At 42.6% G+C, this 27,438-nt stretch overlaps 1 protein-coding gene across 9 annotated transcripts in view; it reads right to left on the bottom strand.

Moving 5' to 3' along the window:
• CCDC91 (coiled-coil domain containing 91) overlaps positions 1 to 27,438 on the bottom strand; it is a 539,136-nt gene that overhangs the window by 216,878 nt on the left and 294,820 nt on the right. For 2 of the 9 annotated variants that reach the window (XM_060194580.1, XM_016191224.2), the window contains exon 1: positions 11,516 to 11,577. The exons of 1 other annotated variant lie outside the window; for it this stretch is intronic. The gene's annotated coding sequence lies outside the window, so the exon portion shown is untranslated. Of the gene's footprint in view, positions 1 to 11,379; positions 11,401 to 11,515; positions 11,613 to 27,438 lie in introns of those variants that run through there. 6 more of the 9 variants (XM_060194577.1, XM_007529921.3, XM_060194583.1 and 3 more) reach the window with 6 other exon arrangements.

Here is a 27,438-nt window from a genome sequence, read left to right as displayed (position 1 = left end):
TATGCAAACACTAAATCTGAAGAAGAAGACATCCAGAAATCACTCCCATTTACTGTTTCAGCAAAATCAATCAAATACCTAGGAATAAAGTTGACCAAAGAAGTGAAAGACTTGTATACTGAAAACTATGAGTTGCTACTCAAGGAAATAGAAACTGATACCAAGAAATGGAAAGATATCCCATGCTCATGGATAGGAAAAATAAATATCATCAAAATGAATATTCTCCCCAGAGCCATATACAAATTTAATGCAATACCCATCAAAGTTCCACCAAGCTTCTTTAAGAGAATAGAACAAACACTACAATCATTTATCTGGAACCTGCAAACACCTAGAATTGCCAAAACCATCTTGAGGAAAAGAAACAGAAATGGAGGCATCACACTCCCAGATCTCAAACTATATTATAAAGCCATCATCATCAAAACAGCACAGTACTGGAACAAAAAATAGACACACAGACCAGTGGAACAGAATTGAAAACCCAGAACTAAACCCCCACACCTATGGACATCTTATCTTTGATAAGGGGGCCCAAAGCATTAAATGGAAGAAGGAGGCTCTCTTCAATAAATGGTGCTGGGAAAGCTGGGTTGAAACATGTAGAAGAATGAAATTGAACCACTTTATCTCACCAGAAACAAAAATCAACTCCAAATGGATCAAAGACCTGGATGTCAGACCAGAAACAATCAAATACTTAGAGGAAAACATTGGTAGAACACTTTCCCACCTACCCCTCAAGGACATCTTTGATGAAATAAACCCAATTGCAAGAAAGACTAAAGCAGAAACAAACCAATGGGACTACATCAAATTGAAAAGCTTCTGCACAGCCAAAGAAACTATTAAACAAAGAGACCCCTCACAGAATCAGAAAAGATCTTCACATGCTATACATCAGACAAGAAACTAATCACCAAAATATAAAAAGAGCTCAGCAAACTTAGCAACAAAAAAGCAAATGACCCCATCCAAAAATGGGCAGAGGATATGAACAAAACATTCACTACAGAGGAGATCCAAAAGGCTAAGAAACATATGAAAAACTGCTCTAGGTCACTGATTGTCAGAGAAATGCAAATTAAGACAACACTAAGATACCACCTCACTCCTGTAAGAATGGCATACATCAAAAAGGACAGCAGCAACAAATGCTGGAGAGGTTGTGGGGACAGAGCAACCCTTTTACATTGTTGGTGGGAATGTAAATTGGTACAGCCTCTGTGGAGTGCAGTCTGGAGAACTCTCACAAGGCTAGACATGGACCTTCCATATGATCCAGTAATTCCTCTCCTGGGGTTATACCCCAAGGACTCTATAACACCCAACCAAAAAGAGGTGTGTACTCCTATCTTCATAGCAACACAATTCAGAATAGCTAAAACCTGGAAGCAACCCAGGTGCCCAACAACAGATGAGTGGCTGAGAAAGCTGTGGTATATATACACAATGGAATACTATGCAGCTATCAAGAACAATGAACCCACCTTCGCTGACCCATCTTGGACAGAGCCATGTTAAGTGAGCTAAGTCAGAAAGACAAAGATGAGTATGGGATGATCCCACTCATCAACAGAAGTTGAGGAAGAAGATCTGAAAGGGAAACTAAAAGCAGGACCTGACCAAATTGTAAGTAGGGCACCAAAGTAAAAACCCTGTGGTGAGGGGTAAACATGCAGCTTCCTGGGCCAGTGGGGGGGTGGTAGTGGGTGGGAGGGATGGGTCACAGTCTTTTGGTGGTAGGAATGGTGTTTATGTACACTCCTAGTTAAATGTAGTCATATAAATGACTAGTTAATTAATACGAGAGGGGGAAAATTAATTGTATGTCTCGAAGTTTTTCAAAACACAAACTGAATTTTTTTAATATATAGGCTGTGTAATTGATATGCAGACTCTCTCAAAAGCCTAGACCAAGTAGATCAGAAGCAACCGATGGCACAGCTATATACAAGATACTGGGTACTATACAGCAAACCCTAATAAAAGGACTTTTCAAAGTTAACCCAATTACCAAATAATGTGATGATAGCATTAACTATCGATTGTCTTTTTGAACCCTAAGACAGCAGGAACCTCACATCTCCACTATAGAGCCTATATTTCCCCTAGTCCTGGAACCTTAGGATAGGGCCCACTTTCCCGCATGCCTCTCCCAATCCATATCAAATAATATTGCATCTGCCGATCGCAACCTAATCAACACAGTTATTGCCACCACAACATGCTTCAGCTCAGACTGTGTCCAGAGACTTCACGTGTGGAATGACAACCCTTCAGCTTCATTACTCGGGTGAGACCTTTCCTTTCACAGTGTTCTCTAATTCCTTCCCAGGTGGCTCACTTCCTAACAAAGTCCCAAAACCTAGATATAGATCAGGTTATGTGAGAGAGATCATATGTTCACACATATCCATAAATAAATGCAAAATATATACCTGAAAGCAGAAGTACACTAGAGTCAGCAGTGAGTATCCCCCTAACACTTCCTCTCCACTATTCCAAGCTTTGGGTCCATGACTGCTCAACAATTTGTTTGGCTTCATATGTTAACTCTCTTTTCAGCCACCAGGTTCCAGATGCCATCAGGATGCCTGCCAGGCTTCCCTGGACTGAAGACCCCACCAATGTGTCCTGGAGCTCAGCTTCCCCAGGGACCCACCCTACTAGGGAAAGAGAGAGGCAGACTGGGAGTATGGATCGACCAGTCAACGTCCATGTTCAGCGGGGAAGCAATTACAGAAGCCAGACCTTCCACCTTCTGCAACCCACAACGACCTTGGGTCCATGCTCCCAGAGGGATAGAGAGTGGGAAAGCTATCAGGGGAGGGTGTGGGATATGGAGATTGGGTGGTGGGAATTGTGTGGAGTTGTACCCCTCCTACCCTATGGTTTTGTTAATTAATCCTTTCTTAAATAAAAAATAAATTTAAAAAAACTCCTATTGGGAAACAGAGACCAACTCAGTACTCTCAGTAAATACTCTACAAAAGGTTCTGGCAACAAAAAGTATGATATAAAATTTTATCAAGATGTATTTTGGGGGCCAAGCTGTGGAATACATACCACCATGTACAAGGACCTAGGTTCAAACCCCTACTCCCCACCTATAGGGGAAGCTTCATAAAGTAAGGATGCAAGTATCTGTCTTCTTTGTCTCTTCCTCCCTCTTAATTTTTCTCTGTCCTGTCAAATAAAAATAAAATAGAAAGAAAAAAAGAAAACATATGTCCTTGTCTTCTAAAAATATTAATAAGAAGATATTTTTATGAGAGAGACACCAGAGAACTATTCAGTTCTGGCATAAAAGGTGGTGCACCAGGGATTAACCCTGGGGTCTCTTGGGCTTTAGTCATACAAGTCTTGTGCTATAATGCCAAATATCTCCTTGTCCTATGCAAGAATTTTTAAAAATTTTTTATGTTATTATACTTATTTATTTATTTATTGGATAGAGACAGCCAGAAATGGAAGGGGGAGATAAAAAGGAAGAGAGACAGAGAGACAACTACCGGCACTGCTTCATCACTCACAAAGCTTTCCCCCTGCAGGTGGGAACCAGGGGCCTGAACCAGGGTCTTTTTGACCTTAACCAGGTGCACCACCACCCGGCCCACACAAGAATTCTTAATTAGCAAGATGTCTGAAAAAAATGAATCACACATTCTAAATGAGAAAGAGGAATCTCAAAACATCTTTTACTTTATTCAGGAGAAATAAAATGGCTCTTCTGCTGAACAGAGAAGACCCTTGCAAAAACTACCATTAGCTATTACTTGTTAACAATTTATTCCTTTTTTTTTTTTTTTTTTTTTTTTCCTCCTCCAGGGTTATTGCTGGGCTCGGTGCCTGCACCATGAATCCACCGCTCCTGGAGGCCATTTTTCCCCCTTTTTGTTGCCCTAGTTGTTGCAGCCTCGTTGCGGTTATTATTGCCGTTGTTGACGTTGCTTTTGTTGTTGGATAGGACAGAGAGAAATGGAGAGAGGAGGGGAAGACAGAGAGGAGGAGAGAAAGACAGACACCTGCAGACCTGCTTCACCGCCTGTGAAGCGACTCCCCTGCAGGTGGGGAGCCGGGGGCTCGAACCGGGATCCTTACGCCGGTCTCTGCGCTTTGCGCCACGTGCGCTTAACCCACTGCGCCACCGCCCGACTCCCCAATTTATTCCTTTATGAGAGAAAGCCAGAGCACCATTCTGGCACACTGGATGCCAGGGATCTACTTCGGACCACATGCTCAAGAGTACAGTACCTGATCCACTATGTCACCTCCCATCCCCTGGTCACTAGACAAAAACTTTTCCCATTCCACAGAACAGAAAACAATCATCCTACTTAATTCCTGCCAGTTTTCACAGGCTTATACTTCTCATGCCTGTGATTTGGGCAAACCATACAGAAGATAGCCTCGTTCTAGGTTGTCCTTATTAAATTAATAATTAAAATAATGAGATTTAATCATGCCTATAATTGCTATCTCTTGTGGCTGTGTAACCAGGTTGTTTTTTTAGTGAGATGCAAGTAAGCGCTATGTATCAGGGAAACACACTCACAGATAATGGCTCTTGCTTTACACTGTAGCACTGGTTCTGGATTCTCAAATGATCAGAGAACTGCATCTGAAACCATCAAGAAGGCCTGCTTTGACCACAAGGTAGGGGCAGCATAAGATAAAAGGCAGGCTGGCTGGGTGGGCCTCCCACTACCCAGGCCCCTGTGGGGGGAGTCGCATGTGTTCTGTGTGCTTCACAAGGACAGCAGACAGAGGCCACCTCCTCTAAATACTCAAGAGCAGGGAATAGCATACTTCACTGGAGAATGGCCATTCTGCTCAAGTGGGCATTCTCTGGGACTACATTTGGGGGCTGCGATGTGCACATTTCATGTGCACATTTTCCTTCCATGGAAAAGCACATGTGTACAGAATGACATCACATTTTAAAGTAGCTAGCATGATCTCTGATCTTTATCTAAATTGATAGTGAAATTCTTCCTGAGGTAAACGTTTAAAAATCATGTATCCTCTGCTAGTGTAAGTGATATATCTCATATTCTAGGGTTCAGTGGCACAGAGCTAATTGTCTTTGAACCACTTACTGGGGAAGTGATAGGGTAGAGAAGAGGATATAGGTTGAAAAATATCTCAACTAATTTTAAATTTGAACACATAAAAGGACCTAAATGTGGGTAAATATGTTTAGAAGTAACTAGCATCATCTCATGTTGATTCATTAATTTGCTTAATGAGTTTATTCTAAACATTAAAAGTGGGGCTAGACAGTGGTGCACCTTGTTAAGAGCTCACATTACAGTGTACAAAGACTGGGGCTTAAGCCCCTGGTCCCTACCTGCAGGGGGAAAGCTTCACGAGTGGTGAAGCAGTGCTGTAGGTGTCTTTCTATCTCTCCCCCTCTATCTCCCCTGCCCCTCTCAATTTCCTTGCCTCTATTAAATAATAAATAAGTACAAAAAAGAAAATAATAATAATTTTAATAAGCATTAAAAGTGAATATACAGATTCAGAACATGTACAATATAAACAGAACGTGTGTGAAGGCTCAATGTTGGCAGCAGAGCCTACAGATAAAAACACATTCTAGAAATGAATTGTGGCCAGGCCCCAGCTCTTCCACTTGCTTCTAATGCAATGTGGCTAAATCTGCTAGTCTGTCTAAAACTTGATTTCCTATTCTATGAAATGGAAAAAAATATGGCCTACCTCAAATGGACTAGCTGGAATTCAATAAAACAACATGTGATGGGTTTTTGTATGTGAGAACAACAACATGGGCAATATTATTCCCCCCACACAGGGACAGGGCTTTATTTATCTATTTGTAACTAGGGTTATCACTGAAGCTCAGTTCCTGCACAACTCCACTGCTCCTAGCAGCCATGGTTTTGGTAGACACAGAGAGATAATGAAGGAGATAGAGGGGAAAGAGAGATACCTGCAACACTGTTCCACTGCTTGAGAAGCATTCCCCCTGAAGGTGGGGACATGGGTAGCATTTCACATTGGTTACTACATCAGCAACTACATAGACCATAGCAACAAAACAAAAAGGTGAGTAGAAGTGATTTAATCATTATCCAGACTTGAAAACTAGAAAATAGTTTTAACTAGCTAACATGTAAGCAACTCTTGAGTTTCTAGAATTTGAGGATTAGACCTTAAAGTAATGACACTATGGACCACATTTCACACCAAAATTTGCTATAATGAATACATAGGCGGGGGGGGGGGGGGGCAGGAATTTATACACACGTGTACATATGACAGCATACCCCTGAAATCTTATTATTATGAAAACCAATGTTAGATCAATAATAAAACATGTAAGAGAAAAATAGTCTGAAGGACAAATTCCAACAATACCTAATGAAATAAAGGTAGTAAATATTAATAATAGTGATAGTAACAATAAAGAATCTAAAAAGAATCTATACATTTTGAGTGATGGCCACACTTCAGAAACTGGAAGAATCTCTAATCTTAATTATAATGGGGAAAAAAAATCTTAAACTACATATCCAGAACTTATAAATCAAGTGTTCAAAAATTTCATGAAGCAGTGATCAGTAGGAACGTGATACTGAGAGAAATTTTAGAAACTGTATTAGTAATTGCTTAAAAATTGTTTATATAAAAAAAAAAAGACTGAAAGAACAGAAGTGAAAAGTTAGCATAAGTTATCTCATATTAAAGGAAACAGGGTACTTTTTACTTCATAGAGTCCATTTTCCAATTTTCTACAAGTCAGCTGTAATTTCTACAATCATATGAAGTACAATTTTCACTCAAAAAAAAAAGTGTTTTTAACTCCCAGAGAACCAGAGCAAAAGAAGACTTGGGGGGGGGGGGAGTGTGTGTGTGTGTGTGTGTGTGTGTGTGTGTGTGTATCAGAGAGAAAGAGAGAAATATCTACAGCTCTGAGAAATCCCAATAGTTATGCAAAGATTCACATGCCTGATGCTCTGAGCTCCCAGGTTTCATTCCCAGCACCATCATCAACCAGAGCTAAGCAAGGCTATAGTGTCTCATTCTATCTTTCTCTCCATCTCTCTCTCACAAAATAAAAATAAATTTAAAAAATATATGTGTGTGTATATATATATATATATATATATATATATGTAACTGCTTTCCCTGATAAAATGAGGCCTGTTTTGCCTTTGAGGTCTGACCTAGCACAGTGAGACAACAGAGACAAACAAAGGACAAGTAAGACAGGAAAATGTGGGGCAGACGAGATCATCTATGTCAAAAAAAAAAAAAAATCATTGAAGCTATTAAAGTGACTGGATCTAATTACTGAATTTAACAGAGCTGAAGATTCAAGGTCAATCAACATACGGAAATCTATTTCTACAATAAAAACCAAAATGCTTTAAAATATTTACAACATCAAATAAAACACTTAGATACAACTGTAGAAAAATGTATCCAAGATTTTTATGCTGAGAGTTTTGAAAAATTAATAAAAATCAAAAGACCTAAGTAAAAGAGAAATATATTTTATTAATTTATTAGAAAATAATATTAAAATATCAATTCTCCTCAAGTTTATGACTTCAAAGTGCCCTCAATCAAAATTCCATAGTGTTTTTTTACAGAAATAGACAAACTGATTCTAAGAATTTACATGGAGAGAAAAGGAGAGAGGACAGCCAAAACAATTAAAAAAAAAAAAAAAGAATAACAAAGTCGGAAGACTCAGATTTCCTAATTTCAGGAATACTGTAAAACTAGCAGGGGAGACAATGTGGTTTTGGCCACTGTGGTCTGACTCTCAAAGGAGAGTCACACAGAAGACGGAACAGAATAGAGAGTCCAAAAACAGATCTGCATAGAGTCAACTGATTCTTTACAGAAATGCCAAGAAAAATCACTGAAGAAGTAACAGTAAGGAGTCTTTTCAATTAATTATGCCAAACAAACTGGGTACACACACACACACACACACACACACACACACACACACACAGAATGACAGAGAGAGAAGACAGAATGAGAACTCTGACCCAAGATTAATCAAAATAAAGCACAGACTTACATGCAAAATGTGAAACTAGAAATGAAAAAAACACAGTGAAAAAAATCTTTGCATCTCTGGGTCAGGCAAAATTTCTCAGTAGGGCACAAAGGCACACATGATAAAAGAAAAAAGAATTGATAAATTGACTTCACCACAACTTAAACTATCTGCTCTTTGAAAAACACTGTTAAGAATATTTAAAAATAAGTAACCAGCTTGAAAGAAAATATCCATAAAAAAATTAATGCAGACCATATAAAAATCTTGCAACTCAATAAAAAATTTTAGTAAAAAAGAAAACAGACAAAAAGATTTGAACATACTTCAGCAAAGACGACATGAGAGCAAATGGTAACAAATAATAATAGTGTGTGAATTATGCGCAGCCCACCAGGAAATATGAAAAGTCAAGTTAAAACACCCGTGAGACACCACTATCAGATGACCTAAAAATCACAGGACAGCAGCTGCCCAGAGGTGGATTACCTAGGCCCTTCAGACACTGTTGGTAGGAATGCAAACTGAGGCAAGTACCTCAAAAACACTGGAAATTTCTTATAGAACTAAACAAACAATTCTTGCATGGTCTGGGACTCATACTCCTGGATATTTAACTAGAATAAATGACCTGTAGGAGAATATTGACAACAGTCTCATATATACTTGCCCCCTCCATGAAAACAACCTCGATGCCTACCAACTGCTGAACTAAATACAAACAACCTGTGACTTAGTCATGCAATGAAATAATACTTAGCAATAAAAAAGCGCAAAGCACTAATATACGCAATAACACAGATGAATCACAAAGGCTTGGAGTGAGAGAAGCCAGGATAAAATTCTTCTACATTTCCAGTTATGTGACATTCCAAAAAAGATAGTCAGGGGGACAGAGAACAGATCTGTGGTGCCACGAGCTATAGGAGGAGGTGTGGGGAAAGACTTCAAAGGACAAGAGGGAACTTTCTGGAAAGACAGAAATGTTCTTTGTCAGGGCTGGGGTGGTGGTGAAGTGACTGTGTGCTAAAAGTGACCTTTTTTTAACTTGTAAACTGTACTTTAATAATCCTAACTTTTCAAACAAGCAGCACAGGAGAAACCTGCATCAAATTAAATCAGCTAAACCCAGCTTGCTGGGCATGCTGGTGGGGGAGGGAGGGAGACCAAAAGTCCTTAGAAATATTACAACTGGGGAGTTGGGGAGTCGGCAGTAGCCCAGCCAGTTAAGCACATGTGGTGCAAAGCGCAAGGACCAACGTAAGGATCTGGTTCGAGACCCTGGCTCCCCACCTGCATGGAAGTCACTTCACAAGCGGTGAAGCAGGTCTGCAAGTGTCTCTTTCTCTCCCCCTCTGTCTTCCCCTCCTCTCTCGATTTCTCTCTGTCCTATCTAACAATGACAACATTAATAACTACAACAACAATAAAAACAGCAAGGGCAACAAAACGGAAAACAAAAAAATAATAAAGATAAATATTACAACTGGAGAACACTGATTTATCTTTGGTGAGACCCTATAGACATTATGACACCTGGAGTTCACTAAAAGAGATTTGTCCTCTTTGTTAAGTTCTAAATGTTGGGAAAGAAACGAACACGCTTTGATGAGTTTCCAAGCAATCCCACTGATGACAAGGAACAGGTTTCTAAAGGAGCACTATCAGGATGAACTAAAGTGGGAACCATCTTATCTAAACACTCCCTTTCCAGAACTAAATGGAAAGGGTCGCATCCACCCCAACCTCCAACCTCTGACCTTAAGAGAAAGCTAACAAGCCTTCAGGCACTTTACTCTCTAGATCCTAGAAGTCCTAAGTGCTTGGCAAATCTCACATCTGCAATTCGTGAGGCTGCAGGTTCAAGGCAAGATACATGCCTCTTGCCAGGCAAATTCCTTCTCATCCACATAATGCAGGCCAGCTCATGGGGAGCCACCCTTCTTCCTTCTTTTCTCCTCGGCCTGACCCCTGAGGGTTTCTGTCTGGCCCAAGATCACTGAAATAAGCAGACAAAAAGCTGACCACTCTAGTAAGATGCTCCATTTTTCCATCTAATAAAAGTTGAGAGGTGAGTTGTAACTGTTGTGACTTTGTTTTCTTTATGTTTATTTCATCTGGCTTACACTGTTGCTAAGAGACCAGCTCCGAGTAAGACTTCCCAGCCCTCAGAAGAGCCTCCCAGTCAGCCCAGTGGCCGGCAAACCTGACAAGCAGGGAGGTGCCCAACACAGTCTGCTGGCTGGCTGGCACCTGCCCCTATTCTGCCTGCCTCCAGCAAGTGAGGCACAGGCCACCGTTGCAGATGTGCTAACGGCACACAACTGGGAGACTCATCCTAGTCCCTGCCACCTGCCCACCTGGGCATACGGAGTAGTCAGCCTCCAACTGTAGGGTGAAAGGCTCAGCTCCCACCACCCCATCACTCCACCAGGCTGCATGCAAACTGTTGCTCCCTCATAAGCATCTGGAGAGGACAGCAGACAGGTGACTGCAGGGCTGGGGTGAAGAAGGGCCTGAATTCTGAGAGGCATGACTTTCACCCTCCAGAAAAGAGGGCACTGTCCCAACTCTCACCAATGCTCCCCTCCAACACCCAATGCACAGCACCACCCCACACAGCTTTAGATGGGCTCATTGCTCCTTAGAGAGGTACCCAAACAGCCCCCTGCCCGCTGCAAGGTCTGCCAGGGCAGAATGGCACAGGAGGCCCATAATTAGGTGTCCTGGCTCTTCCCTCCACCCCAAAACACAATTATAACAGCCATGTCTGGCCCCCTGTGCAGTACTGACAAGGAGCTGTGAGATGCTCTGGGGTACTGGGGCGGGGGGTGGGGGGGCGGTACCAGACAGGAAAGGGACGCAAACCAGACAGGACAAAGTCCAGTGCCCTGGAGACACCTGGTCACCTGCATTCCAGGGTCCTATTGGGAACACGCAACTGCAGAGCATGGCATGATGGCCAGCTGCCAGATGGCCACCAGTGGACTGGTCATCAGTGGGCACCAAACTGGGTGCTTCATGGGTACTGGAAGGGTCTGATGAGCACCAAGGGAGCAAAGCGGAACTGAGGCGGGCGGGGTAGGGTCTGAGGGGTGTTCGGATGGTCCCTGGAGTGGACAACAGGCTGTGTTCTGTGTGGCCAGCTGGGAGGGTGCTGTAGGAGGCTGGTGGGCACTGGGGTGACCACCGCTCTGAGCAGGGTCTGAACACCGTGGGAGCGGGTGTTGCCCCCTCTGGCACCTGACACCTAGGCTGGGGTCCCCAAGGACACCTGGTCCCACAGCCGGGGTCCCCCGGGCACCTGACCCCCTGTCCGGGGTCCCCTATGGTACCTGATCTCCTGTGGCACCTGACTCCACACCTTGGGGAACCCTCTGGCTTCTGACCCGGCGACTTGGGGTCCCCGCCCGCACCTGGCCCCTCTGCCCCGGGTCCCCCTGGCCCCAGCCCGCCCGCGAGCGCCTTTACCTGCTGGGCCGCCCCGCCTCCACAGTGCCCTCAGCCTGGACCCCACGCGCAGCCCTACCTCTGCCCCGGAAGTTGATTTCCGCGCAGGCCCGCCCCCGGCTGTCACTCAGCGCGGTCACATGGCGTGTCACGTGGGCGCCACCCAGAACCGCGGCCTGGGCAGGTGAGCGCTGCAGCCTAGAGGGTGGGGCCCGGACATGGGCTCTGCTGGAGGCCATCGCCTGGGGTTCGCCCCAGCCTGGGCCATCACAGGCCTCCAGAGATTCCCTCCCAGCTGGAAGCTAGAAGGCACCACCTCCTGGCAGCCAGGTTGAATCTGGACCTTCTGCACTGGGGGCTAGAGGCCAAACCCTGCAGGGCAGGAGGACCCAGTGCTCAGCACCCCTGCACCCCTTGGCCCAGAAGACGCCATCCTTGCAGCCTGGGCACACCACCACCCCAGTGCATGGCCCTAGAGAGCTCTGTGTGCCATCCCTTACCCAAGTCTGCACAAAGCCTGCCCAGAAGAAGCAGCAGAGGAGTGACACCACCCATAGGGTGTCATCTGAAAAAAGCAGTGCTTCCCCCATGGCACTCAGGAGTGGTGACTGGCTTTGGCTCCACAGGGACCTGCAAGGCCATTGTGCCCTTCTAGGGTGAGAAACAACTCCAGGAGATGAAGTGGCAAGAAAGGTGCAGGCAATGGACCAATAACACAAAGGGCTGACGACAAGTCTATGCTTACAGAGTGGGGATGAGCCCCTCACTTAAAGGGCACTTTTAAGGAAAGAGAGCTTCTTCCTCCAGGTGACTCTAGAAGATCCTCAGGGATTGGACAGAGGCAGCTCATGTGGCCCAGCCCAAGGCCAGGACCCTGGCCTTAGTGACATCAGAGCTGGATGTTGGGGGAGGTGGGGTGGAGAGAGAGGGCAGAGATGGGACAGGGACTGGCTCAGGGAGGGAGAGTTCTGGAAGCTGCTAAGCAGTTTGGACTGTATCTGAAGGTAGCAGGCTGACTTAGGGAGAATACAAGAGAATTCACAGATGACTGGAAAGAAGTCAAGGGACATACACTCAATGGAGTACTACCCAACAAGTTAAAAGGATAACATTGTGTCCTTTGGGACAAAATGGATAAACCTGGAGGTCATCATGCTTGCTAAGGAAGGAAATAAAAGACAGCTATCAGGCAGGGGAGACAGCATAATGGATATGCAAACAGACTCTCATGCCTGAGGCTCCTAAGTCCTCCAGGTTCAATCCCCCATACCACCATAAGCCAGAGCTGAGCAGTGCTCTGGTGTTAAATAAAGACAGCTATCAGATGCTTTCTCTCATATGTGGAATCTAGAGAATTGAAATGCATGAGCTTGCAAAAAAAAAAACAACAACAACATAACTAACCTGTTTTCTCTAAGACTTTGGGGTGGGGGACACAGAAGTCTGGCAGTGGGAGTGGTGTGAAACTTTACCTGTTATCTTATAATCTTATAAGTCACTAAAAAAAAGAAAAAAGATGGAGGAAGAATGCCTTAAGCAGCAGTGTGAAGGGGGATCATGGATAGGGTGGCCAGCATCAGAAAAATTGGAAAGACAGTGAGAAGAGAAAGAAAAGAAGCAAAAAAAAAAAAAAAGAGGAATCATGGAGGTCCTAGGGAACTGTTTGCCTGAATGGACAAAGAGAATTTTCAAGGAGTGAGGACTACAAAAAAGGAGCAAAAAGCAAAGTCCCTGGTTGGTGCTACTGCAAGAGGGTGGACAAGAGGAACTGATAGAAGAAGCAGACTCTGGCCTTTCTCCTCAGCTATCTACATGCTGTTGCAATCACCCACAGAACTGAAATGGACAATGCTGTCAACTAGGACTGGACTTAAGGACACATCAGTGGAAGCCACACTCTCTGTTCCTGTGCTCCCATCTTCTGGCTCCCACAACGACTGCATGCAGTGTCCACAATAGCCACTCTTCCAGGACTTGTACACGTGTAGCTGAAATCTAATAACTAACTTCTGGATTCACGGGCCTGGCTTAGTATTAGCTCTACGATAATTGTCTATCTTGCTGTACCTAAAATATACCGTTCTGTACTGCTGTACCTCCATATAGTAAACTTTGATTATTTGAAACACACTCCAAGCAGCAGTGCCCATGAAGTCTTTTTACTTTTTTAATTACAGTAGTGAAACATTTCAGGACATTAATACTAAGGACATATTTGGAGACTCCACCCCATGAGCAAGGGAAACAAAAATGAATAAATGGGAAAATGTCAAATTAAAAAGCTTTTACACATCAAAAGAAAACCCCATATGGATAAACAGGAAACCCAGCAAATGGGAAAAGATATGTTCACACTATACTTCAGACAAGTGGTTAATATCAAATATCTATAAAGAACTCCTACAGCTCAACAAAACAAAACAACAATCCAATTAAAAAGTGGACAGAAGATAGCTGGTTCTCTGAAGAAGACATACACAAGGGTTGGGAGGTAGCATAGTGGGTTGAGTGTACGTGACACAAAGCGCAAGAACATGCTTAAGGATCCTGGTTCAAACCCCCAGTTCCCCACCTGCAGGAGGGTCGCTTCACAAGTGGTGGAGCAGGTTTGAAGGTGTCTTTTTCTCCCCCTCTCTGTCTTCCCCCTCCTCTCTCAATTTCTCTCTGTCCTATCCAACAATAATGACAGCAATAACAACAGCAATAATAATAACAACAATGATAAACAACAAGGGCAAAAAAGGGGGAAATAGCCTCCAGGAGCTGTGGATTCATAGTGCAGGCACTGAGCCCCAGCAATAATCCTGGAGGCAAAAAAAAAAAGACATAAAATAATAAAAAGAAGGTATACACATGGCCACAGACATATGGAAATGCTCCAGTTCACTCATTAGAAAAATACAAATCAAAACCACATTGAGATTCCACCTCACACCAGTAAGAATTGGTTCCAGCAATAAAACAAAGGAAGATAAGTGTTGGAGAGAATGTGGAGAGAGAGGAACTCTACCACACTGCTGGTCTGGTGGGAGTGCAAACTGATAGGTGGGGAGCCAGGGGCTCGAACCCAGATCCTGTGTAGCTTCTTGTGCTTCATACCATGTGTGCTTAACCGGGTGTGCTACTGCCCATCACCCTGCCTCTCTTTCTTTTTTTTTTTATTTCTTTATTGGGGATTAATGTTTTACAGTCTACAGTAAATACAATAGTTTATACATGCATAACATTTCTTGGTGTTCCACATAACAATACAACCCCCACTAGGTCCTCTGTCATCCTTCTTGGACCTATACTCTTCCCACTACCCCACCCCAGAGTCTTTTACTTTGGTGCAATACACCAACTCCAGTTCAGGTTCTACTTGTGTTTTCTCTTCTGATCTTGTTTTTCAACTTTTGCCTGAGAATGAGATCATCCCATATTCAAACTTGTGTTTCTGACTTATTTCACTGCCTCGCTTTCTATCTGAAGTTCAGGGACAATAACAGAAAAGAAGAAAAAAGGTAGCTTGGGTCAGTGAGGCTCATTACAACTCCTTTCAGCACGGAGAAGAGGGACGCTTTTCAAGCTGATAGCCACGTGATGACCTGCAGGGGAAGCAGGTGTGGGCCTGGGGCAAAGCACAGTGGAGGGGCCGTGGCATCACTGTCTGTGACTTCACTCTTTGGCACCAGCTGGCGGGCACCCTAAGTGGGAAAGTCCTCATTCGCTGGAGCCTGCACCCTTCCAGGCCTCAGCAAAGGATGGTGTGCACCCCAGAATGGACCACCCCCAGGCAGCAGCTCCCCTCAAACCCTGAGGACCAAGAAAGCAGTTGGGGGTGAGATGACATGGGTGACTGCCGGCCTATGAGAGCTGCAGTCCATGTGTCTCCAGCAGCTGAGACACTAGCTCACAGATCCTCCAGGGTTTCTAGTCAGTTTGGCATAACGGTTTGCAAGTGATGGAAGCAGCCCTGGGGAGACTGAACTGAATTGAACTGAATCTTCACACCTACATGTGTGTGATGTTACCCAAAGTGGGTAGATTGATTTTTCTCCTTCATAAAGCTTGAGGCAGGGGCTCAGTCTGACATCAAAGTGTCCAGTGAGTATTGGCTGAACAACCAGGAAGTGGGCATGGCAAGACAGAACACCTATAAATTGAACCCCAAAGGATCTTGACATCTGCTGAAGGAATTAAGAATACATAATGGGTTGAGAGACAGCATAATGGTTCTGCAAAAGACTCTCATGCCTGAGCCTCTGAGGTCCCAGGTTCAATCCCCCAGCACCACCATCACACAGAGTTGAGCAGGGCTGTGATCTTTCTCTCTGTCTCTCTCTCATAAAAATAAAATGAGTGTTAATCTGGATAGTTTTCATAAAAGTTTTATGAAAAATACAAGTTTTACTCCACTTCCAGTATATCTTATTCCCATGCTTCATATTCCTCAAGTACAGAATGTAAACTTAAGAAAAATAAATATTCAGGGAGTCAGGCTACTGTAGCACAGCAGTTAAGCGGACGTGGCGCAAAGTACAAGGACTGGTTAGTATCCTGGTTCAAGCCCCCGGCTCCCTACCTACAGGGAAGTTGCTTCACAGCTAGTGAAGCAGGTCTGCAGGTGTCTCTTTGTCTCTCTTCCTCTCTATCTCCCCCCTCTCTCTCAATTTCTCTCTGTCTCTATCCAATAACAAATAAATAAAAGAGAAAAATATCTTTAAAAAATAAAAATAAATATTTGGAGTAGGGCACACCCCCATTAATAAACAAAACTAAGTAACTGTGAGGGAGACAGAGAGAGAGAGAGAGAAAGGAGTCAACATGTAGTTTAAGGCCTCGAGAAATGCGAGGATGACAATTTTACTTGCTCAAGTATGGGACCCAGGGAAGCAGGTTTGGAAAAGATATTGGTCATTTTACTTTCTAAAAATCAAAAGTCAAAAATCCTAGTCAAGATCTTTACAAAGTTAGATGCTTCACTTTTCCAGAATGAATTCAGACAAATTTGAGATAAAATCTTATTCTGATACTCCTGGAAATCCACACTCATAATATTTATTTGCTTATTAAACTTCTCAATGTTTTTAAAAGAGATAGGAAAAGCAGCAAGGCAGAGGACCAGGCTCAAACCTAGGTCAGCCTATGGTAAAGCAGTGCACTACCCAAGTGAGCTATGTCACTGGTCCAAACTGTTCTGAAACTTTCAATGTGAAGACATGAAGCGTGTATTGTCTGCTCAGAATCAACAATTTGATAATAAGCATAAACCTCAATCAGGGGAGTTAAAAGGCTTTATTTCCCACTCAGGAAAATAAGGCTCATTAAATGTTATGGTTATTAAAATTTTAAGTATATCTTAATTTTTAAAAAAGGGTGAAAAGCTGCTTAATTTAAAAAAAAAAAAGAAAGAATTATAGTCTTTCACCAGTACATGCATTTTCTCTGAAAATGTCCTTTCGAAGAGAAAAAAAAAATGAAGGAGCTCTTATAAAATCATGGGTAACAATTTTGTTGAAGTCAGAGAAACCCGACTTCCCTAGATATTTTAGAGTATTTTCCATGTATTAAGTGGAAAAGTCTGTGATGGAGTCCCATTCGCTCAGACCCCTTGAAGTTACTATTTTTCCCGGAGGTGACTGACAGTTACAAAATGCAGAGCCCAAGCTCTGGAAGAAAGTTTTGCAGTAGAAGTCTCCACTTTGGTGGCAAATGCTTCAATCCATCATCTAGAAAATTGTGGAGCTGCCCTGAGTTCATCTGTTAGTTTTCTGCTCAGATTAAACAAATGATATCATAAGTAGCATGGACTTATTCTGTGGCCATGAAAAAGTACCTACTAGGACATTTTTTGTACTTAGTCAACTCTTACAAGCCTATATTCCACTCTTGATGGTTGAAACTCTGCTGATCAGCTAGCTCTTGTCCCTACTCTGCACTAGGATTGAACTGTTTTGTTTTTCTGTGTATAGCACAAAGGAATCTTCTGCACATTCACTAAGTCTATTTACTCTACTCTATCCCCACACCTATAGAATCATCTAAACCAAAACAAAACCTTTCATTCTGATGTCCTGTTATACATGCTATTCCCTAGTGTACATCTTGATGAATCAGATATTATTCCACTGATATAGCAGCACTGTGCTGCACAAACCAGGCCTGCATCATGGGGACTCCACCACTACCCCGCTCCCATCTAGAGAGCTTTTGAGAAACTCTCACCAACACACTTTGTGAGTACTGCTTCCCCTGCTCATAGAACCTGCTGGGATGCAAGTCATATGAGAGCAAGGATGGTGCAAAAAGTGCTCTGATCTCCCTAGGAATGGTCAGTCAGTTATTAGGTTTCTGGCCATGGGGTAGGTCACAATAATGGCAGAAATTTCCCAAGAGCAGGAGCTTGTAGGAGAGGAGGTATAGTTGCTAATCAGAGATCAGAAAGTAGAGTTAAAAAGCCATCTTTCGTAGATACATCTCCAGTACAGCTTATGTCTCTATTCAGATTGACACATGGAACTGACCACTGATTGAATATATGTAAATCTGACACCATAGCACACTATCATCATCATTATTAATTAATATTCTTTGCTGCCAGAGTTATTACTGAAGCTCAATGCATACACAAGTCCATTACTCCCATCACTCCCTATGATCATCTTCTTCTTTCCTCTAGACAGAGGGTGAGAGGCAGAGGAAGAAGCATGGCAACACTGCTTCCCCACTTAAAAAGCTGCACCCCAGAAGCATCCCCATATGGAGACTAAGAGTTGAACTGAGATCCTTGCACATGGTAATGTGTGTACTCTTCTGGGTGAGCCATCTCCCGGTCCCCACTGTACATTTTAAGTTTGCTTGTTTTTATAAGAGCACTTCTCAACTCTGGCTTATCTGGGTGCTGGCAGTTGAACCTGGGGAGTTTGGTGCTTCAGGCATGGAAGTCTCTTTGCATAACCATCATGCTATCTTCCCAGCAACCCGCCCTCCAAAGCATTTTTTGTTTTTACAGGAGCATTGCTCAACTCTGGGTTATGGTAGTTTAGGGGATTGAACCTGGAGCCACAGGAGTGACAGTCAGTTTGCATAACCATTATGCTATATCCCTTGCTTTGCACCATAGCATATTTTAAATCACTATGATAAAATATATATATATATATTTTTGTCACAGAGGTAATAGCTGGGACTCAGTGCCTGCATGACTACTTCACCAATCCTAAAGCTCCCTCCTTGTAGGGAGGGACTCAAGGCTTGAATCCCCAGCATTACCTTACACATGGTAATGTGTGTGCTCTGCTGTGTGTGCCAACACGTGGCCCCTATCACTATGTTTTTTCCATCTGCTTTAATGTTTGGTAGGTGAATCATCTACACTTTTTTTTTCTCCCAAGTCTTTGAGTCTTGCTCATGTCTTTTTCCTTTTGCCCATAAAGCTTTAAGAATTTTTTAACTTTTCATTTAGATCATGTTAAAGGTGTTGTGTGGTGGATCACCCAGTAGAGTGCATACATTCCCATTCTGGAGGACTCAGGTTCAAGGCCCTGGTCACCAACAGCAGGGCAGAGCTTCAGGAGCAGTGAAGCAGGGCTGCAGGTAACTTCTCTCCTGTTTTCCTGTTTTCCTCTATCCTAAAAATGGCCACCAAGATGATGGAGTCATGTAGCCACTGGGCCTTGGTAATAACCCTGACAGCCAAAAAAAAAAACATATTAAATGCACAGCTTAATTAGAGGGAAATTGATTCCTTAGTAACACTGAGTTTTCAACATCAAAAGAAGAGGTGCATCTCTTTATTAATTTTTGCCTGAGCCCCACAGATAATGAGCAGGTGGGCTAAAAATATTGCCTGGGAAGATAAGTGTCAGAGTCATAGGCTCCTTAGAATATATCTAAAGTAGACTTCCTAGCTTCTTCTAACATAAAGACCCCAAATCTCATCTGCTCTATTCTTACCTTTAGGTTCCTGATTATTAAACAATTTGTTCTACTCTATATCTTAATGCTTTTCAGTCACTAAGCTACAAATACTACCATGATGCCAACCTGACTTCCCTGGAGAGATGACCTCACCAATATGTCCTGGAACTTCACCTCCTCAGAGTTCTGCCTCACTAGGGAAAGACAGAAACAGGCTGGGGGTATGAATTTACCTGTCAACACCCATATACAGCAGGAAAGCAATTACAGAAGTCAGACCTTCCACCCTTTGCAACCCATACAAATCTTTAGTCCATACTCAAAGAGGGATAAAATAATCGGGATGCTTCCAATGGAGGGAATTGGATATGGAACTCTGGTGGTGGCAACTGTGTGAAATTGTACCCCTCTTATACCACAATCTTGTCGATCATTATTAAATCACTAATTGAAAAAAAAAGAGGTACATCTCTTCATTTACTCAACTTGTCTTTCCCTAAGAAAAGGTTTACTGATTACTGATTTCTTTATGTCCTCCTACTACACATGACTATGTTTTGTATATGTGTGTATGTATATATGTGTGTGTTTATATATATTCCATAGGTATATAGATAGATATACAGACAGTGACTGAGTGTAAATTTTCTTTTAATTTTTCCTAAGTTGTTATTGCTGACATGAAGGGGGAAAATCCACAAATATCTACCAATGTTAATTTTGATTAATTTGAGTTTTACAGAATGAAAAAAAAATCGTATCTGGCCATAATGAACATTTTGCTTTTCTGCTACCCTGTAATTACACCTTGTTGTTCACAGACAAAAGATTACACAAACATGTCAGCTGATAATGATAGTGTTAGGTAGCTAATGCCTTTGATTTTTGCTGAAACGCCATCAAGATTTCACCACGAAACCCAATGGGATCTGATGTTTTGAAAGTATCTATTCTGGACTAGGTAATAGCTCACTCAAATGGAGTGCATGCCTTGGCTGAATCCCAGTACCACATGAGAGTACCAAAGCATTGGGGGGGGGGGGCTGTGGATGGTGGAAGAGTACTGTGGCCACTGTGTGTGTGTGTGTGTGTGTGTGTGTGTGTGTGTGTGTGTCTGGCTGTCTCTGACTGAGAAAGTGAAGGGGTTGTCCCTGTAACAGTGAACTACACATGTGTGAGATGCTCATGTCAGAAAGACTCCACTTCCCTTTCCTCTCACCTGTTTCTCCTGTCCCTCTGCTAGCCACCAACATTTTTGCAGTTTAAACACATTCTTGTTTTAGGAGCAAAGTAACAGGGGAATCTGCCATCTACCCTTGATGCCTTTGTCTACCCTTTTCCTCTAGATACTGATTTCATTTTCTGCAATGCCATTAATTTTCTGAGGGATACTATAAAAATAATCTCATTAAAAAAAATTATGATATCTCTTTTCAACTGGGGTGGGTAGGTGGCTTACCCAGTAGAGAGCTCACATCGCCACACGCGACGACGCAGGTTCAAGCCCCGAGCTACCACATGGGAGCATCTGCAGTGGCGAAGCTTCACACAAGGTGAAGCTGTACTGCCATGTTTCTATCTCCTTCTCCCTCTCTCCCCCCCTCTCCCTCTCCCTCTTGCTATGTCTTTCATCTGCTATCTATAGGAAAGAGAAAAAAAAACCAACTGTTTAGAATGGTAAAGTTAAGCAGACACTGTGCCTCAGCAATAACTCTGGTAAAAAAAAAAAAAAAAGAATCTCTTGGACTGAGGAGACAGCTTAATGGTTCTTCAAAAAGACTCTCCTGCCTGAGGTTTTGAGGTTCCATCTTCAATCTCCAACACCACCCTGAGCCAGAGCTGAGCAGGGCTCTGACCTCTCTTGCTCTATCTTTTTCTCTGTATTTCTATTTCATTAATAAATAAAATAAAATATACAAAAGAAATAAATAAAATATAAAAAATAAACAAAAACTTTATTTCTTTCCTTTCTCTTTTATTGCTACCAGGATTATCAATGGGGCTCAATGCCTGAACTGCTCCTAGTGGCCATTTGTTTCGTTTTGTTTTGTTTTGTTTTTTCCTTTGTTGACAGAGACAGAGGGAAGTTGAGAAGGAAGGGGGAGATAGAGAGATAGAGAGGTAGAGAGAAAGAGAGACACCTACAGACCTGCTTCACTGCTCGTGAAGCTTCCTCCCTGCAGGTGGGGAGCAGAGCTTCAACCAGGGTCCTTAAGTATGATAACATGTGCCCTCAACTGGGTATGCTAGAAAACTCTTCTGGAAAAGCTACCTTGAAGGACTGGCTGAAGGATGGCTTGCTTACTGAGACAGGAAATCAAAGTGGAAAATCGGACTTCTGGAGTTTCTACAATAATTTCAATTTGGAACTCAGCATTTGGGATATTTCTAGGAAAAAGGGGTGGAAGTGCCGAGTAGACAATTGAAAATAAGGGGTGGATATTGAGTCTGGAGGTGGAAACAAGGACTTGAACATCCTCCAGAGATAGTTGGCTCCAAAACCTCTGAACCACATTCCCCCAGGAGGGAGGATGAGTGAGAGGAGGCCCCAGGGAGAAAGAAGAGCCTCAGTGTTTAAGGAATGGCTCCTAGAAAACTCATGAAGGGGACAGGATGGAGGAAGAACCATTTTGACATTTAAGTAGCAATAAGAGGTCAGGAGTTAACTCAGTTTGTTAGATCACCAACTTATACACCAGAGGCAGCAAATTCAATCCCCGGCACCATCTTATGTCACAACTGAGCAGTGCTGTCATCTCTCTCTCATTAAGTAAATGTTTTGTTTTGTTTTTAACAAGTAGAAACCAGAGTGTGTGGCATCACAAAGGTCAGATTAGGAGAATGCAATTTTTATTTTCAACTGCATGATGCAGAGAAATGGAAAAGGAGTGGGAGGACCACAGCCAGGGCAGGAGGAGGTGAGAGCTGGGGTCCTGCCACTAGCTCTCTCTGAGTCTCCTGATCTGATGGAGGGTTGAATTTGCTGGAACCCTGTCCTCAACCGAGGCATACTCCACGTTGTGAGGACCAAGTTTATAGAGAGGGAGACATCTTTTACACAGGCATCAAACACTTCTCTGTTATCCTCACCAGGGCCCCTCATCAATTGTCTGTACATTTCCACTAAAGCATAAGTTCAGGAAAGTGCAGAAATTGCAAGTGAAATGGGGCTCTCCCTAACATAGAGAGACTTCAGGAGAGGGCTGGCATTGCCAAGATCTCTCCCTGTGCCCTGCCTTCTCCACCCAGGCCCTGCTGGGCACAACAGTTTTCTGTTACAGCTCAGCACTGTCACCTCTGAACTTCCTGTCTTTTACCAAGACACATAGCTGACCAGAAGGAGCCTTCCCTTAGCAGCTCAGGATCATTGCCATGCACATTAATAACAGGGTAGGGACAGCCCTAATGGTTGGGGGGGGGGTGTCCTGGGGGGTGTCATTAGAGTTTGGTGGAAGTGCTGAAGCACCAGGCACTACAAATGATTTGAAGACTAGGTCTGTCCAGCAACAGCAGCCATGGCTCTAATTTACTCCCCAGAACCTTGTCGATTCCAGAACCAGTGCAACTGTTTAGGTATAATTAAGATCACGATCACTATTATTTTCATGGAGCCAGAGCCTCATGGGTGATTTCACCACACTCAGGCTGACTTCTTCATTCAGACAGAGAAACAGAGAGATAGAGACAGAGAGGACGGCACCAGCTCCCATGTGGTGCCAGGTATCGAACCTGGACCATGCACACAGCAAAACACACAACCTAGACACTATCTCTCCACCCCTGCAGTTGCTTCAGATTGAAAACATCCTTTCACTGTAATGCCTGGAAAAACAAACAGTGTTGGAACAGGGCAAGAACAATGTTGTATCAAGGAACTAGAGGCATTCTGCTGTTCCTAGCTGAGCGCTACCTCTTAGCTTACCCTTCCTTCAGGATCTGTACCACATCCTAAGCAGTATTCCCAGCCCTTCTGGGAACACCCTCTAACAACTTCTAAACTGTTCTCTCAATTCTGCAACTCATTAGCAAAAACACTGACTCATTTTTTGACTGCAGACTATTTTTTATGGCCATCATAAATGTAGCTGTTGTTATTAATACCACGGTTGTGTAGAGTGAGGCCTTATTTTCATCCTGCAATCATAAAGATGCATCCTAAAGTCACAGAGCCTTCCAAAGCCTGGTGTTCCTTTTATTGTCCAAGCATTTTGTTTGTAGTGAGAAACAGCTGAGTGGAAGTCTGACTCAGGCCCAGCAGCCTCTGGTTTTGTAGGGTTCTGTTAATTGCCTGCTCCTCCCTCCCCATAGATTCTATTTAATTTGATCTGATATCATTAAAATGTTAACCTCAAGGAAACTTACAGGGGTTGAAACACTGATGATTGAAACCATCAGTCCAAGCTGCCTCTTGGCCATGCTTTCCACACCTAACAAAAGCAAAGATGAAGTTACAGCCTTCCTTGTGCTGGGCTGGCACCGAGCTCATTCTATCTGAGTAAAGGCTCCTTTGCTTGGTGGATGTAGAGACTAGAGCTTGCTTATGTGCCGGACAATAACTCACATGTCATAGTTATTGTGGGTCTGTTATCACTGGATTTTCTTTGGTTCCAGGCTCCAGGCTGACTTTTTCAGATAGAAAGAGAGACAGAGAGGAAGGAGAGACACCACAGCTCCAAAAGTTCCTTCCATGCTGGGGGCTGAGCTGGAAGCTGGGGTCTCGGACATGGCAAAACAGGCACCTTCCCAGGTGAACTGGGCACCCAGATGGTTTTTTCTTCTTTTTTTTTTTGTAATGGGCAGATTATATTCTGATAGCAAATAATTTATTTGTGAACACAAGGGTCTCTATTATGAAGGCAAAGCAAAATAAGTTGATGAAGTACAAGTTTGGCTGTAGTGAACTACAAGGAGAAAAAGACTGAGGTAGGAAATTTTCTCCAAGTCTAGGAAGAGTAGGCTTTTGGAGCAGTCAATGTTTTATAGGGGAAAAGCAGCTGGTCAGCCTCATTCCCCAGGCACAGCCTTCAGGTCCTATCTGCTTTCATTGTCACAGAAACCCCAGATAGCACTGTTTACTGACTCCAGCACAAGAGACAACAGACAGAAAGTGGGGAAAGGCAGAGAAAGAAATTTGGTTTTATCAGAAAGTTATCAGGATAACTATCAATTTTAGAGAAATAAATTATCTTTTGTCATCTTGTTGGCCAAATCCAAAAAAAAAGTGGGGTGAGGTATATAATTATATATATTATATGATTTTAAAGATAATGCTAGGTATAAAATTTTTTCCCACCAGTTTTATGGATCTTCATATTCTTCATACAATTTTTTTATAAGAAAGTGGACAAAGAAAGGGGAGATAGCATAATGGTTAGGCAAAAAGACTTCCATGCCTCAAGCACCAGAGGTCCCAGGTTCAGTCCTTAGCACTACTATAAGCCAGAGTATAGCAGGGCTGTGGTTCAAATAATAATAATAATAATAATATAGAAATAAATAAAATAGAGAATAGAAACATTTCTGAATACTGAGAGCATCATGGAAGTCCTCATTTCAACATTAAAAATAAACCTTTATTCTGTAAACCATAATTCAATCGTAGAACTTTTGGGGTCAGGAGGTAGAGCAATCAACATACTGTATGGGAGATCCCAGGTTTGAGCCCAGGCAGCCCTTGGGAGCATCAGGGCATGAAGGAAGCTCCACAGATAGTAGAGCAGTGCTGTGGTGTCTCTCTCCCTCTGCTTGTTTCGCTTTCTGAAATAAAGTGAAAGGGAAAAGCTAGCTCAAGAACCATGAACACACATATGCAAAACCCCAATGGCATGAAAACAAACAAATAAATAAATGTTGTGGTGCTGTCATGGCAAATAGAAACCTGAATTTATTAGTTGGGCATTTGTTTCCCACTTAAGATCAGCAACATCTACAGACCTGAAACATCTTTGCAGTTGTAACACTTCTCTGAAGGTTACAAGGTAAGGGCTGTTGCAAAGGGAAGAGGCAGGGAATGAATATGTTAAACAATTCATTCATGTTCACTCACCACAGCATCCTTGTAGCAGTTGTTTGGTTATTGTTCCCTGGATTTATGATGTCTGAAGCTATGGACATTAGAAAACCATTCTGAATGCATCAGAACTTATCCTGCTAAAACAGAATCCCGATTTCCTAATCAGACCTGTTGATTTCCCTTGTTCCTAAAATGTTGATTATATAATATATAGATATTCCAAAAATTCTTATCAATAGACTAAGGAACGAAATTAGTGGATACTTTTTTCTGGAGAAATAGAGACTTCCATCTAATTATTTAGCCATCCTTTTCTCAAAGCTGCTTAATACGTTGACTTTAAAATTCATTCTGCAAGAATAGTTTCCCAGAGAAAGCAGGTAAAGGAGATAGCAAGGTTTTGTTTTCTCTCTACCCGAACAATGATTTCTATTTCCTTCAGTCCTGCAGGCTCATCTTTTATCTTCTGCCCCGCCCCCTACCCCCATTCTTCACACGTTGTAACAAAATCTACAAATTTCCCAAGCCCAAACAGCAGCAGCATGAGGCAGGGTCCTTACAGAGCCACCTAGGGAGCTGCAAACTTCTGGCAATTAATTTCAATTAAGTTATTTACAAGGTGCGCTGCTTCTAACTTGTGCCCAGATGTTTCAGTTGGCAAAAAAAAAAAAAAAAAAAACGACGTGGCCACCAAAGGAGTCAATCTCCGGAACAATCGCTCATTGATGGGCTTTTCTCACGGAATGCACAGGGCCTCAGTAACCTGAGCACATGATGTCACCGCCCTCCACTTCATCAGGACCCTGGAAAAAAAAAGTGCCCCTGCGAGTTGCAACAGATGTCTGCAAGCGATGGCCGCCTTCTGGGGATGTGGTCGGGAACACCTGGGTTGGCTGCAGCTCTCACAGCTCGCAAAGCCTCATTACCAGGTGTTTGTGGAACAACTTAGGCATGTATGGAAAACAGACACTTTTTTTTGTATTTGCATTTGCATTTGCATGAATGATCACCAGGTCTTTGGAAACAGTGCAAATACATGTTGTGTGGGAAAAAAAAAAAAGAAAGAAAGAAAATGAAAAATGCATTCCTGAGAATTTGTGAGGGAACTATTCATATTCAAGTTGGCACAGTTGGTCTTAAGCATTGCAAACAGCAGCACATCTGTAGAATTGGGTTTGTACATGATCATTTGTTGGGAAAAGAAAACACATTCACACAGGAGGTGAGTGACAGAGGGAGGCTACTTTCCCTGGATGAAGACACTCAGAGAATGCAGGAACAGGAACGTTTCCTTAATATCTAAACTTAAAATCAGTCATTACAACATCAACTTTTGTCTGATGCTTTTAAAAACTTTAGAACAACGTCAATTCCTTTTCTTTGATGTTCTGTCTTCCTAGGAAAGAAAACTGCTGTTCAAAATTACCCTTATGTTTATCTTTGCCATTCACTCAACATCTTATTGACTTTCAGTATGTTTTAGACAGACTGTAACTTGTGATGTAGGTAATACTTTTAGAAAACTATACCTGCTGAGTCTTTGCAAAAGAATCTTATGGAGCCAAAATGAATTGTGAACAAGAAGAAAAGTTTGCTGATCACTTTTGATTGGATTTATTTGGGGGGGGTGTATCTTCTTTTAATTAAAAAACAATGAAGAGGGAGTCGAGCGGTAGCAAAGCGGGTTAAGCTCATCTGGTGCAAAGCGCAAAAAACGGTGAAGATTTCTTTATTTTTTAATTAACCAAAATTCTGGCCCTATTAAAGCAAACAGGCCTTCTCCTTATTAAACTATTGATCCCACTGTGATTTGTTGTATTTTATAGACAAACCTCAGCTGGACTGTATTTTCTCCCTTGGGCAACAGCCAGAAGTTGTTAAAGCTACTAACAGCTGTCTGGTGACTGTTAAGATTCACTGTGATTTCATTTAGTTGAAAAGAAGCTCTAAATGCATCCAGGTGTCAAATATACTAAGTTTTAGAGAAAACTCAAGGATATTCTTTAAAAAATGTTTTATTTTTCATTAT

The sequence above is a fragment of the Erinaceus europaeus genome, chromosome 7 (genome assembly GCF_950295315.1).
Source record: "Erinaceus europaeus chromosome 7, mEriEur2.1, whole genome shotgun sequence".
NCBI lineage: Eukaryota > Metazoa > Chordata > Mammalia > Eulipotyphla > Erinaceidae > Erinaceus > Erinaceus europaeus.
This window is presented reverse-complemented; position numbering and strand designations above follow the sequence as displayed.